Consider the following 14652-nt stretch of genomic DNA (forward strand, 5'->3'; position numbering starts at 1 on the left):
TCCAAGAGCTGCCTTTATTAATCGGGGAAACATTCAAACAACTGAAATACACTTCCTTGCAATCCAAGCATACTGACAGAGGGGTTATCCATGTAATAGAAAGCATTTCCCACATTTAAACCTTTCAAATGAGTTATGTCATGAATAGTTCAAGAAGCAGCTCTTTCCACATTAACCTACAGCACCAGAAGAAATAGAAGAAAGCAGGCTTCAATTTTCCACCTGGTGCTAAATGCAGATTTCTTTAAACAAGTTTATATACATAATACTAAGCCCCAATGAGTAGATAAATATACTACATTAACCCTGTGTCTGAGAGTGCTCTTTGATACCCGATTGACTGATTCTCAAATTGACAACAATAACAAATTGCATTTATATAACTGCCTCTGTTTAACTGCAACCATTTTTCAGTGAATAAGATCTGGCCCCAAATATCAAGGTAACTTAACTGTAGTTATAATTAATACGGTACTAGTAAAATGGGGTCAATTTGGTGCTGCTTCCAAACAATATCTGGAAGCTTCAGTTGGTGTAAAATGTTGCAGCTAGGTGCTAATTGGCGCGCAGTTCCAGGGTCATAGTAAATGCAGTATTTTCTACTTGTTTCTCCCAACATAGTTGAAGAAGGTGACTTTAACCTTTGAAATACTGAGTAGATTGAAATGCAACTATTTTAGAAACCACCTGATTCAATGAGAACTTGTCTGCTGTCCATAAAAATTGTGGCAAAGATGCCATGGATAATATAATCACTTTGCTCTCATAAATAAAAACTCAACTTTCAATTCAATATATCATCTCAAAGGAGAATCAAGACTGTTTCTTGGATTCCTGGACCTTCTCCTGGCCCCAGAAAATCATAACAACATGTCCTTAGCTTACTAGAATTTTTGTAATGTCCACCTGTTAAATTGATTTTTGGTTTTGAGTTGTTGTTTTTTGTGTGTCTTTGAGTCAGTTTTTGATTCCTGATGACTGTCAAGACTGGACACTGCAATTTTCTTGGAAAGGTTTTTCAGAAGTGTCTTCCATTACCTCCTTTCTAGAGCAGAAAGAAAGTGACTGGCCCAAGGTCTCTCAACTGATTTTGTGCCTCAGATGGGACTAGAACACACACTCTCCAGGATTTTACTCTGATGTCTTAACCACTACACTGAAATGACTCTCAAAAAATTGATGTTAGGAGATCTACAATATGTTTGTACAAGATAACATCACTCATGCCATTGATTGCTTTGACTGCTTTGGATAGATATTTCACAAGAGCAAAATATAGATTCCGTGCCAAGAGTTATTATATGGAGTACTTCTTGATCCAGATGTTCAAATTAGCTTCTTTTATGAGATAAAGTATGGGATTCATTTAATATACTTACATGCAGCTGTATTTTCTTCTTTTAAACATCTGCATAGGAGCACAATGTTCCAACCAAGTGGCCTTTGGAAAACTAACTCTTCCTGTGTACATGCATGTGTGTTTTTAACTTTGCCAGTTTCACATGGAGTTTTAAAAATATACAAGTATGGTAGGGAGAGGGTGAGTTTTCCAATAGAAGGCTGGGAAGAAAATGATTATTCCTTCTTTCCCTCTAAACTCAGAAAGGAATTATGCTGGATTATGCTGCTATGAACTTACTCTAATGTTAAAACCCTCAACCATAGGTAGCTATATCATATATGTCAATATTGAAATATATTCTGAAATAGCTAAATTTGGGGCTTTGCTTGTGGTCTTTGCCTCTCCTTCAGGTAACTAAGGAAGAAGCAGTTCAGCCTTTTGGTAAGATGACAGTGTCAGGGCTTCAAATAGCATCTGAAATTAAATCAGAGTCCAAGGCAAAGTATTGCTCAAAGTTCCAATTTATTAAGAGAGCCATGTTGGCACATCCGGGAAATCTCTCTCTCTCTTTCCCCACCCAGTTGAAAGTTCACAATCTTACCCCCACACCTACAAGTCCATCAGAGTGGTCCAATCTTCCACTGCCATGCTGGCAGTTCCACCCATCCAGATCCGGTCAGGGGAAGAGGTGCAGAGACAAAGGATGACCTTGGCTTTCTAGAAAGGAATTTTATTTTGGTTACATAGCATTTAGCTCCATATAATCCCCCGTCCCATTTTCCCACAATAGAAAAGGCATAGCAGAATAATAGAAAGTGCAACAGGCCAAAGATCCAAAAGGACTGACAGACAGGGGATTATGGGAACTGAAATCCAGCACATCTGGAGAGTGTTAGATGTGGGAGGTTGTAATGCTGAAAGGTCATCCAGACAAGAATTGCTGAGCTGAATTTATTCACTCCCCACAATGCACACAGAAAGGCTACAGTGGCATCAGAAGTACTCTTATTTTCTCTAAAATCAAGCCAGCACTAGATCTACCACACCCCTGTAAACACTGAGTGCTGATTTATGTCTGTTGCTGGAATTGGGTTTTGTAGATGTCATTTTTTTTAAAAAAAAATTACCTATCTAGAATTACTTAGTTCTTAGGGTTCCAAGCTTTCTCCAGTACTTTTTTTGCAGCGGCTAGAATCCCTTCTAATTGCAAGGTCCATTGGTTTTCTGCATTATAACCAAGATAAGGTATGCAACTGTAGATATACTCTAAAATAGATTTCACCCAACTTTAGAAATATCTCAGATCCTGACCATTCTCTTCCCCTCTCCCCAACTAGAGAAAATAGGACAGAAATCCTGCTTTTGACCTTTCTATCAGCAACTTACCCAGATGTGGTCCTCCAGGTTCCTGCCAAATATTTGGTGCAACACCTAGACATCAACAGTGGTTCTTCACTCTTCTAATCCACGAAGAAGCAGGCTTTCTTTGGGAAAGAAGTATGTGCCTATTTATCAGGCAAGAATTATCCTTAACTGGATGCCAGTAAAAGCTGGAGATATTTTTGATAGGACTGAGAGGCAGGTTCTTGCATATTAATACAGCTAATCAGAGATTGTCAATTGGAAACAGATATCTATGCCCTTTTTTTGACTTCTTCATATATTGAGACTAGTTGCTTTCTGCAGCTTTAATTTCAAGGAGAGCTTGGTGGAAATGCCAAAGAACAGAATTTTAAGACATTGTAGGCAGGGGTGGGTGCTGGCCGGCACTACTGCCAATTCGCTCATGTGCATGCTTTGCACACTGCATGCACATGTGCAGTGCAATTAAAATTGTTCTGCGCATGTGCAGAATTGAAAAACAAGATGGTGGTGCCAACGGCACCAACAGGGGAACTGGTTCAGGGGCGTGGCAGGTCTGGGTCGGTGCCGGTTCCAGCGACCCAGGCCGCCAAACCGCTACCAATTCAGCTGCACTGGTCCAAACCAGTAGGAACACACCACTGATTGTATGTGGTAGCAATTCTCTTATATCAGGACATAAACAGATCAATCTCTTAACCGAGACTTCAGAATTCATATTCTCTTGAATCAGCTTTGTCTTTTCTTCTACCATTTAGTGATGGAAAAAATCTTGCCTGTCCCTTTACCAGTGTTTTTAAATAGACCTGGCTTTTCAGTTCCTTATAATTAGCTGGAATTTAAGTTTACATAAAAAGAGGAAAACAGTTACGTAAAATGTAACTTGAGAGCCTGTAAGTGAATTTCCAAAATAAGATCACTCAGTGCATGTAAAACTTTGGGTGCAACAACAGAAGGTTTTTGTTGTGTGTGTGCTAATTAATCCTGATAGCTTTATTATGATGAAAATGAAATTAAAGCCAAAGGCATTTTAGTACCATGACTAATCTTCTGGACAATTTGAATAAGCATTTAACTGATGATCGGTTGCCACATTTATTTCCAATTTCAGATTTTGTCAGATGCCAACAGATGCACACAAGCTTGGGTAATGTTAATCTTCTTTTTTCTAGCTTAGTATGTGCAAATGAAGCCCATTTTGATATTTCACAGTTTCACTCCCAAAGTGCTTTAACTCAGTAACCAGAATGAAACATATTATATGAATGCATCCAATTTGTATTTAGAATGGTGCCAGTCTCATGATGGGTAGGCCTAGAGGGCTAATATACCACCTCTTTCTTGTTTGTTGTTATACTGCATTTAGACCAGACTTAAAAATACTAATAGTAGTACAGAAACATGCTGTATGTCTCATATTTATCATGTTGCTTTTGAAACAGACATTTAAAGGCATTAGACTTCGCTACACATTGTAGCAAAATTATTAGACATATACTGTATTACTGTTTTTCGAGCACAGCATCATTTGCAAGATCACTGTATTTTCATAATGCACTTAAAACTGAGCAGTGGGATAGGGTGGTCGTATTATTGGGCAGAAACCAGTTACCCAGCTAATCCATAAGGTTTATATTTATTCCTGGTTTAAACTAGTTCCATCAGGTCAACACTTCCCCATGTCATGTAAGGTGTTTACTTGATAATTAGCTATGAGTTTTGACATCTGTGATCAAGATAGAGACCGATAGATCAGGGGTGTCAAACTCGTGGCCCATGGGCTGGATGCTTCACGTGCTGACCCCGCCCCTGCCCGGTTTAGCAAAGGGGGGGAAGACCCAATACGAGCCGTGACACCGCTGTGACGACGCAAGTTTGACACCCCTGCTATAGAGAGACTGTGTGGAATTGAGGGAGTCTCTAGACACTCTCTGGATGCTTTAATTATTACCCTCCATTAATACCCGCACGGAGAACTAAAAGTAGTAGCTGCCATCCGTCTAACCAAGTCATCCCAGATTGGGTGCTTTTTGCACATAATGGGGTGATTCTTCATTGGGGAAAAGGCTCACTTGTAAGAATAGAGGTACTTTGTTACATTAGATATTTGTTGCCTAAATACTACCAGAGTCTAGGAAGGAGGGAGGAAAAAGGAATGTGAATTAGTCGCGGCCACATTCCCTTCAGCAATATTTAGGTCCGTATTCTGAATCATGATGTGTCAGCTTACATCAAAAGAAAAATATACAAGTAGTCCTTGACTTATGAACCACAATTGAGCCCCAAATTTTCATTGCCAGACAGTTGTTCAATGAGTTTTGCCCCATTTTGGCCCCAAGCGAATCACTGCAGTTGTTCAGTTAGTAACGCAATAGTTAACTGAATCTAGCTTCCCCATTGGCTTGGCTTGTCAGAAGGTTGCGAAAGGTGATCACATGACCCCGGGACACTCCAACCGTCTTAAATGCATGTCGGTTGCCAAGTATCTGTGACCGTGGAGATGCTGCAATCTTTTGTAAGTGCAACAAATATGGTCATAAGTCATTTTTCAATGCCATTGTAACTTTGAATGGTCACTAAATTATTGATTATAAATTGAGGACTACCTGCATTGGATCAGAGAGATGGGATAGATTTTATTTGTTTCTATTTCGCACTCCTTAACTGCCCATCTCCCTCAGAGATTCAGAAGGCATTGTATTGTGGAGGACAGGAAGGGCTAACTGCTTAACTACAACACTGGGATCATTTTAGCTTCTTTCCCTGTTGTAGCTTCTGAAATGTTGATTTAGGCCTAATGTCACATGGATGAGGCCAATCATACAAGCATTTTGTACCTCTCCCAAACATAAGACTACATGAGACATTGAAGCACCATCAAGAAACAGAAAAGTAAATCCCTGAATCCCCCCCCCCCCTTGCAAAACACTGGGAAATCTGTGGGCTTCTAACTTCAGCTCCTAGCAACGCTCCTTGTTGGCACTGGTCATGCTGGCTGAAATGCAAGGATTTGCAATTTATCAATCTAAGAGGTTCAAAAGTTTCTACTGGTTTGCTAAATTACAGTTGCATTTCAGAGGCTGAGAATCCTGTTAACTAATCTAAATCACCCCTTCAAAGAATTTTGATTCTGAAAATGCTTGTGGAAGAGAATGGCTTTGTTCACATGGCATAGTTATTCATTGCTAATTTTATCATGGTTTACTCAGATGAATTGTTTGGGTTCACATGATATATAGGACCAGAAATTGCTACATAAGAAGAGTTTGTATACTAAGCTGTTGTGGCCCAGCAGGATCTGGTTGAGCTGCTGATGGACTTGGATAGCGAGGAACCATATGAGTCTGCCATGGAAGATGGGGAGGATCCTATGCAGGGTTCAGACACAGAGCAGGGACCAGAGAGGCTGGTTGGCCACCAGAAGGTGCCTGAAGCATGGAGCAGTGGGGAAGATCAAAAGCAGTTTGTCCCTGATGCTCAATTGAGAAGGGCTGAGAAACTAAAGCAGCAATTCCTTAGGCAGACTCAGAAGATAATTACACACAGGTGGTTATGGATGGGCCCCTCCCAAGAGGGTTTATAAGTGAGGCGTGGGAGGGGACATTTGCAGGAAACAACTGTTCGAACTAGTATTGAAGAAATCTGTCTGTATTCTAGCCATGTCTTTTTGTTTGGATTATCTGCGTTGCTTCATTTGAACTATCTGGGTTGCTGCCAAGCTATTATATTGAATGTGAGTTGTCTGGGCCCTCAGCCAAAGGATTTGTTATCTCATTAATTAAATAGTGGCAAACAGCCAAGCCTGTGTTCTGGTTTATTCACAGGCGGGGGTGGTGGTGTCAGAACACTAAGCTATCTCAAAATATGGTTTTGATGTACCATGTGGATACTGTCAATCGCCATAAATATATTAAATTTTGTAATGCAGATATATTTATAGAGCAGAAGGCAGGAGAAGGACCCACTATGAAATCGTATGAAATACTAGAATGGTAAATGCAAATATTTAATCAAATAATCCTGAAAATGAAAAAGAGAAAAAGAAGATCTGGATCTATCAAACAACTCTGGGTGATTTGCATTAGACAGCAAGGGTTGTTGCTTCCTAATTGTTCCTTAGAATAATAACAACAGACCAACTTGCCTCCAATTCTCTTGTAGTTGCTGAACTTCGTTTCTTGCTTAAATAAAGACAGTCCAATTCTGATGCTTTGCAACATTTTTGGGGGGATGAGATGTTAGAATTCCAACTATATCTTTTGTGTTAGGTTTCAGTTCATGAAAGTTGATTCCCAAGGCTCAATGTCAGTTAATCTCTGGCTTACAAGACTGGTGTCTATATAAATTGTGCACTGTTAACCTTTTGTTTGGAATCCTTGCTTCAGTTCTGTAGCCCCATGAGCGTTTGAAACTTCATCCTAACAGTCTTTGTAGGATGCCATTGTTTACAACAGCTGTTGGTGAATTCCCTTTGAGCTTCAGATGGTCTTTTCCCCATCACTGCTGCAAATGCTTCGGAAAAAGTAAGCATAACTTTAAGATGAAGTGAAATAACAAATCAAGAAACATTGAAGAAGTAACAAGGGTGGTGATGGGAATTAATAAGGCAGCAAAGAATGCAATTTGACTCTTTTTTCTATTATTCATTTGGAGAGCTGTATGAGTAGAAATTCTGAAAGTCCTAAAACAGCTGATTTGTTACAGTGGTGAAATCTTACAAAAAACAACAAACAAACAAATTGCAGGGACTTGCAGAGAGGGGGGGAGGGGAGAGAAAGAGGAAAAAGAGAGACGAGAGAGAGAGAGAGAGAGAAAGATAGATAGATAGATAGATAGATAGATAGATAGATGATAGATAGATAGATAGATAGATAGATAGATAGATAGATAGATAGATAGATGATAAATAGGTAGGTAGGTAGGTAGGTAGGTAGGTAGGTAGGTAGATAGATAGATAGATAGATAGATAGATAGATAGATAGATAGATAGATAGATAGATAGATAGATATATATATATATATATATATATATATATATATATATATATATATATATATATATATATATATATATATATATATTGGTGTAATGGGTAAGGCATACAACTTTGGGCTAGATACTCTCTCTCAACCCTAGGAAGGAAACAAGGGCAAATGACTTTCCAAAAAATTGCCAAGAAAACTGCTTGGACTTGTCCATGTAGTTGCCAAGAGACAAGATTTACTTGATGGCACACAAATATAAGACCAGAAAAGTGGGATATAAATCACAAATGAATTAGATTTCTCCATATTTCTACTATGATGTGGGCAATATCACTAAAACCACAACGTGCACATCCAAGATCTAAAATAACAGCCAACAACATACAGTATTGGTTGTGGAAGTGCTGTATTAAAACAAAATTATGACATTTCATCTGTGCAGGTTTGTTAGAAAGCAGCCTAACGTAGTAGATTGGGGTTCTATCTTAAAATTTTGAATGGCATTCTAAGCTGGAGGATCCCCAAAATTACAGTGGGATTACTTTGTGAGAACTTCCTGCTCTGTCTGCTTAAGTGAATGGGTTTGCTTCTCTGTTGACAAGGAGATGCGCAGGTCTGCTTCAGCTTTGTTTTCCTACTCTCTGAAGTAGCAAAACAATCGTTCTACCTATTCTATTTTGGAAGGACAAAGTGGAGCAATGTGAAATGAAGAATGGGATGGAGAAAGCACAAGTGCAGGTTTTATATCTTCCAATAAAGATATAAAAAGGAGAAGGAGCTTTTTAAGACATTCTTGAATTTTTAGGCTTCGGGATGCCTATAGTTTCTATATCCTGGTTACCTCCTTTAAGGCCCTCTGATCACGACTGCTGAAAATTCACAAGAACTTCCTGCCATTTTGTAAGGGAGACACACGTACAATACATGATACTGTAATCCTTAAAATAAGTATTTTGTAATAAATGAAAAAAATATTCTCCTAAAAGCTTGACCCCAGGTGTTTAGTATAGCCCCCCCAATTTTGCCCATGCCCAGAACTGGCTATGGCTCTTTCTGCCACATATTGACTACTACTTATTGAGGCCCTGGTCCTCTCTCAATCACATGCATTAATAATTATGGTCTCTCTCTCTCTCTCTCCCCCCCCCTCTCTCCCTCCCTCCCTCCCTCCCTCCCTCTCTCTCTCTCTCTCTCTCTCTCTCTCTCCCCCCCCCCCATATATATATGGAGTTCTTCCCTGGTCCAACACCTTAAAGCCACAGGACATAAAATTGACTTCAAAAAGACCAGAACTATTGCCAAGGCTGAACATTTTAACAACAGAATAATCAGAGAAGCCATCGAGATAGAAAAACGCCCACACAGTCATTTAACAACTGTGGCAAGAAAGGTCATAAAATGTGGAAAACTCACTTAATAAATGTCTCATTTAGCATTTTGGGCTCAATTGTGGTCGTAAGTCGAGGACTACCTGTATATTTATACCTAGGTAATCATCATAATTGTATGGCAATGAGAAATGCACATTTTCAATGTGCAGAAATGCACATTTACAAGGCAAACCTGTAAGGCAGCTTTGGGGTCAGTGAGTTCAAAATACTCCTTTGACTTAATGAAACTCTGAACTTTGAACTCAATTCTGCTTTTGCAATGTTGCATTTGGAACGTAAAGTCAGAGGTTGCTTTCAAATATGCATTAACTTCAGAGGTTAGTGGTACTATATAACAGATCTTTGTTAAAAACTGCCTTTTGAGTTCTGCAAAGACAGTTAACCTGGAGGCAAATTAATTATCCCTTTTTATAAGTATCTTCCCTGTTCCAACTTTATCTTGAACTGCAGCAGTAAAAATATAATTTCCATCAGGAAAAAACTGCTATGTGTATTGATAGCATTTAGTTAAGTAGCAAATATCTTGCTTAGCAATAGTAGATCTTTTTAAATAAAAAGAAAAGGAGGTGAGTATCCACATAATTTATATTTTAAATATAATTTAATAATTTAAAATAAAAAAAATAATTTAAATCTTAGTAAGACTACATCTGGAATTCTACATCCAGATCACTACCTTATAAAAAAGACGTTGAGATTTGGGAAAGAATGCAGAGAAGAGGAACTAAGATGATTAAGGGCCTGGAAATTAAAACCTATGAAGAATGATTGCAAGAATTGGGTATGTCTCGTTTAATGTAAAGAAAAATTAGGGGTGTCATTATAGCAGTGTTCTAATATTTGAAGGGCTGGCATACAGAGCCACCTATTTTCCAGAGCACCAGAAGACAAGCAAGAAACTGATCAAGGAGAGAAGCAACTTAGAACCAAGGAGACACTTCCTAACACTGAGAACAATTAACCAGGCTTGCCTTCAGAAGTTGTGGCTGTTCCATCACTGGAGGCTTTTAGTAAGAGACTGGATAGCCACTTGTCCAAAATGGTATAGGGTCTCCTCCTTGAGCAGGGAGTTGGATTAGACGACCTCCAAGGTTTCTTCCAACTCTTATTATTTTGTATTTTGCTGTGTATGATTAAGATAATGCACTCTGCATCAAATATTTAAGGCCGTGATGGCGAACCTATGGTACGTGTGCCACAGGTGGCACATGGAGCCATATTCGGTGGCATGGCAGTCATCAGCTCCGGCGTGCACGTGCGCCCCGGGCAGCTGATTTTTTTTGCCCTTCGGAGGCCAGGAGAGGCCGTTTTCGCCCTCCCCAGGCCTCAGGAAAGCCTCAGGAGGCTGGGGAGGGTGAAAAATGGCCCCAATGGTCCAACTGGAAGTTCGGAAATGATTCATTTCTGGGTTCCGGAGGGTTTCCGGGGTGTGTGTGGAGAGGCTGTGTTCATCCTCCCCAGGCTTCAGGAAAGCTTCTGGAGCCTGGGGAGGGGGTCGCACACGCATGCGCAGGTAGGCGGGGAAGATTGGGCATGCTGTAAGAAAAAGGTTCGCTATCACCGATCTAAGGTAAAAGATTGAAATTTTTAGAGAGCTGGCAAAAAAGTAAAGAGGCTACTTAAACCCATCCACTAAATGAGAGTCAAGAAAATTATAGAGGCAATATGCTAAAGACTGGCTTTCAGAATACATTAAGAGATAATGGCAAAGGAAGAGAGTACTGTGGGTTAAGTAATGAAATGTTCCGGGCTTTGGCTTTAATGAAAGAAGTAAAGTACAAGAAAGAATTTCTGCCTTCCAACCATAACTCTGTAGTATTGCCTGGGACACTACACATCCTCTTCACAATCTGTTTCCCTTGTTTCCTTCTGGGAGGAGGCTTCGTGTTATCCGAAGCAGAAGATCCAGATTCAGACACAGTTTTGTTCCATGCGGTATCAGCCTTGTGAATTCTCAAGCTTCCTCTTTCCACCATGTATTCAACATGGGCAGTGATTAACATTTTTAGGTATTTGTATGTATTGGTGTAGGTCAGTGGTGGGATTCAGCCAGTTCGCACCCATTCCGGAGAACCGGTTGTTAACTTTCTAAGCAGTTCGGAGAACCGGTTGTTGGAAGAAATCTCCCTTTGTTTTTCTCCACTTTACAAGGCGAATACTGTAAGAAAGGCAGGAAGGAGACATTCTGGTGTTGTTTCTAGACTCATCTTTATTGCCCTGCTTACAGAAACTGCCTCTCGGTTTACCCTTATTGCATTGTAACAGCTAAGGCGAAGCGCCCATCAATGTGAGTGACATTGAGTTGGCCATGCCCACTGTTACATGACCACCGTGCCACGCCTACCCAGCTGGTCATTAGGGCAGAGAACCGGTTGTTAAATTATTTGAATCTCATCACTGGTGTAGGTATATACATATAGCAATAGCAATAGCACTTAGACTTATATACCGCTTTACAGCAGTCTCTAAGTGGTTTACAGAGTCAGCATATTGCCCCCAACAATTTGAGTCCATAAGTTACCCACCCCGGAAGGATGGAAGGCTGAGTCCACCGTGAGTCTTGTGAGATTTGAACTGACAAATTGCAGGCAGCCGACAGTCACCAGAAGTAGCCTGCAATACTGCACTATAAGCACTGCGCCACCATATATGCATATAGCATGTCTATAGGTGTGTATGTAAGTGTACACTTTTGAGAGCAGGCAACAAAATTTCATTTTTAATATGTGTCAGTATCCCCTGCCCTCCCCTTCCGTCTCATCTCATCACATCTTATCTTTTATTGCCTAGTGTTGCCAAGAAAACTGAAGGGAATTGTATTTTTAAAATCTGACCAGGAAATGTTGATTGACTGATTGTGTACCAGGGGTGGGTTCCTGCCAGTTCTAACCTCTTCTATAGAAGAGGTTCCACAAATCTACCATGCAGTTTAGAACCGGTTCCAGCTCCCTCCCCCCGCTTGTCCACACCACGCTTGCACCGCCTGCTGCTCACTGATTGGCTGGTTCACCAATTGCCCCGCCTGCCTCTAAGAGTCCTATCTAAACCTTAAAATCTTAAAGCTGTCAAGTTCAAACACCCCTGGGTTTTTTTTTCTAAAGGGTTAGGGGTGCAAGGGTCTTGTAACTTGACAGCTTTAAGACTTGTGTGCTTCAAATGCCAGAGTTTCTGAGCCAACATTTTGGTTGCTAAGCAAGAACAAGTTGGCCATGCCCACCCAGTCACATGATTGCCAAGCCATTCCCACTCGGTCACATGGCTGGCAAGACACTCCCACCCGGTCACATGGCCGGCAAGCCACTCCTACAAAGCAGGCCACACCTATAGAAGAGGTTCTAAAAATTTTTGAAACCCAGCACTGTTATGTACCATCAAGTCAGTGATAACTCTTAATGACCACACAATTAGACCTCTTCCAGGATATTGTTCCCAGACAGGCTATGCAGGTCTTATAATAGTGTACCCATTGCTAAGTAATATGGTGCTGATGGTTGTCCTCTTCTTCTCTTTCTCTTCACCCTTCCCAGCAGTAGAGCCTTCTCTAGGGAGCTGGGTCTTCACATAATACTGTATGTTCAAAATATGATACTTTACCTACCGTAGTTAGATCAAGTGAGAATTCTGGAGTTCTTTTTGATCCATTTATCTGTTTTCTTGGCTATCTAGGATATTTTTAGGAGTCTTGAGCACCAAAGTTCAAAAGCAAGAATAGTATCCAGTCCAGCTTCTCCAAAGTCTATCTTTAACTTCCATGGAACGTTACAGAGAAAACCATCGACTGCTTGATTCTGATTTTTGTAGGCATAAGCATGTCATGTCATCAAAATGCATTTTCATTTCCTCTTTTTGCTTTAAATACTTTCCCAAGTACCTTCTTGCTTTAGCTGGGCAAGTGGGTTGATCTTTGTGTCTTGGGTGAATATATACTCTTGTTGTATATTTATGGCTTCTTTTAACCATCCCTTCCAGGAATGCTCCCCTCCTCACACACCTATCCCCCCAATGAGGCAATATTGTGAAGGACCAAGAAGGGCTGGCTGATAGCAATGTGCACAAAAGAAATAAACACATAAATACATTTCTAGTTTCCTTTTTCAAAGGGTTGTTCTTTAACAATCTAATTTAAGGGCGGGGGGGATTTTTAGCTGCTCTTACTTAGGTAGTAGCGCTCCAACTCCCCTCCTTCCAGAAAACCCCTTGCTTATCAACCACAAAGGTCAATTACACAAAGAATCACTTCTAAAAAAGAGTAAGCAGGATGTCTCTTGCCAGATGGCCAGTGTTTCATTTTTGGATTACTATGATTTGGAGGGGAGGGAATAGAGAGAAGGCAAGAACCTTAAAAGCAACTATCTCATTGGCATTTAAAGAAGAATGGGTAGAACTTGGGATGAATAGATGTCTCCTTTAGGTTACATTTCAGAAAATAATATTGCTAAGCTTAAAATGAATAAGGCTTCTGAACATCTACATGAATAAGGCCTCTGAACATCTCCTCCTCCTCCTTTATAAGGATCCAAGGCCAATCTTATGAAAGAGGAGTTCCCTCATTTAGGGCACCAGTTGGATGAGATTCACAGGGTTATGAGTGTGACATGCGAAACCATGTTTTAACTCGTACAACTGAAATTCTCAGCATGTTTATTTTAGCTGCTTTTCATTATTGTAACTACAGCTTACTTGTTTATGTGAGCTACTTTTCATTATTGGCAGAGATTATTAGAAATAAATGCTTAGAATAAACATACAAGAACTACTTCAAATCTTGATACTTCATTTCTAAGTCTTTTCTATGTGTATCTGTCCTGAAAAGTGATGCTCTAAAATAAGCTTTTAAACCAGTTTGTCCAATGGATCAGCTCCAAGATTTTGTAATGCTGGATGGGGAATTTGGAAACTGAAGTCCCAATACATTTAGAGCACACAAAGCTGGGGAAAATCATTGAACTCAAAATGCTATTGTTGGGTTAGGATTAGATAGAGTGGAAAGAGGAGGGAATTATGAATAGAGAGAGTAAAAAAGAGATGCATCTTTCTGATTGTAACCTTATTTTTATTCATTTCACATTTCCTGTTTGGCAGTGTATACTGCTATGATAGAAATACTGCATATATATATTTCCAAGCAACAACATATCTTCTGATCCAGAGGTGGTATTCAGCAGGTTCTGACTAGTTCTGGAGAACTGGTAGTGGAAATTTTGAGTAATTTGGAGAACCGATAAATACCACCTCTGACTAGCACCGCCCCCATTTATTCTCTGCCTCCTGAGTCCCAGCTGATTGGGAGGAAATGTGGATTTTGCAGTAACCTTCCCCTGGAGTGGGGTGGGAATAGACATTTTACAGTATCCTTCCCCTGCCACGCCCACCAAGCCACGCCCAGAGAACCAGTAGTAAAAAAAAATGAATCCCACCACTGTTTCAATACCTCCATAGATCTCTTAGCTATTATCTAGATTTTCAGCTTGCTTGCATAGTGCGGTATTAATTTCAGTTTTTAAGTGTATCATCTACTGAGACTTATTGTACACAAAAGATGGCAGGACTGAACATAAAAACTCTATGATT

This window comes from Thamnophis elegans, chromosome 2 (assembly GCF_009769535.1).
Source record: "Thamnophis elegans isolate rThaEle1 chromosome 2, rThaEle1.pri, whole genome shotgun sequence".
Classification (NCBI taxonomy): Eukaryota; Metazoa; Chordata; class Lepidosauria; order Squamata; family Colubridae; genus Thamnophis; species Thamnophis elegans.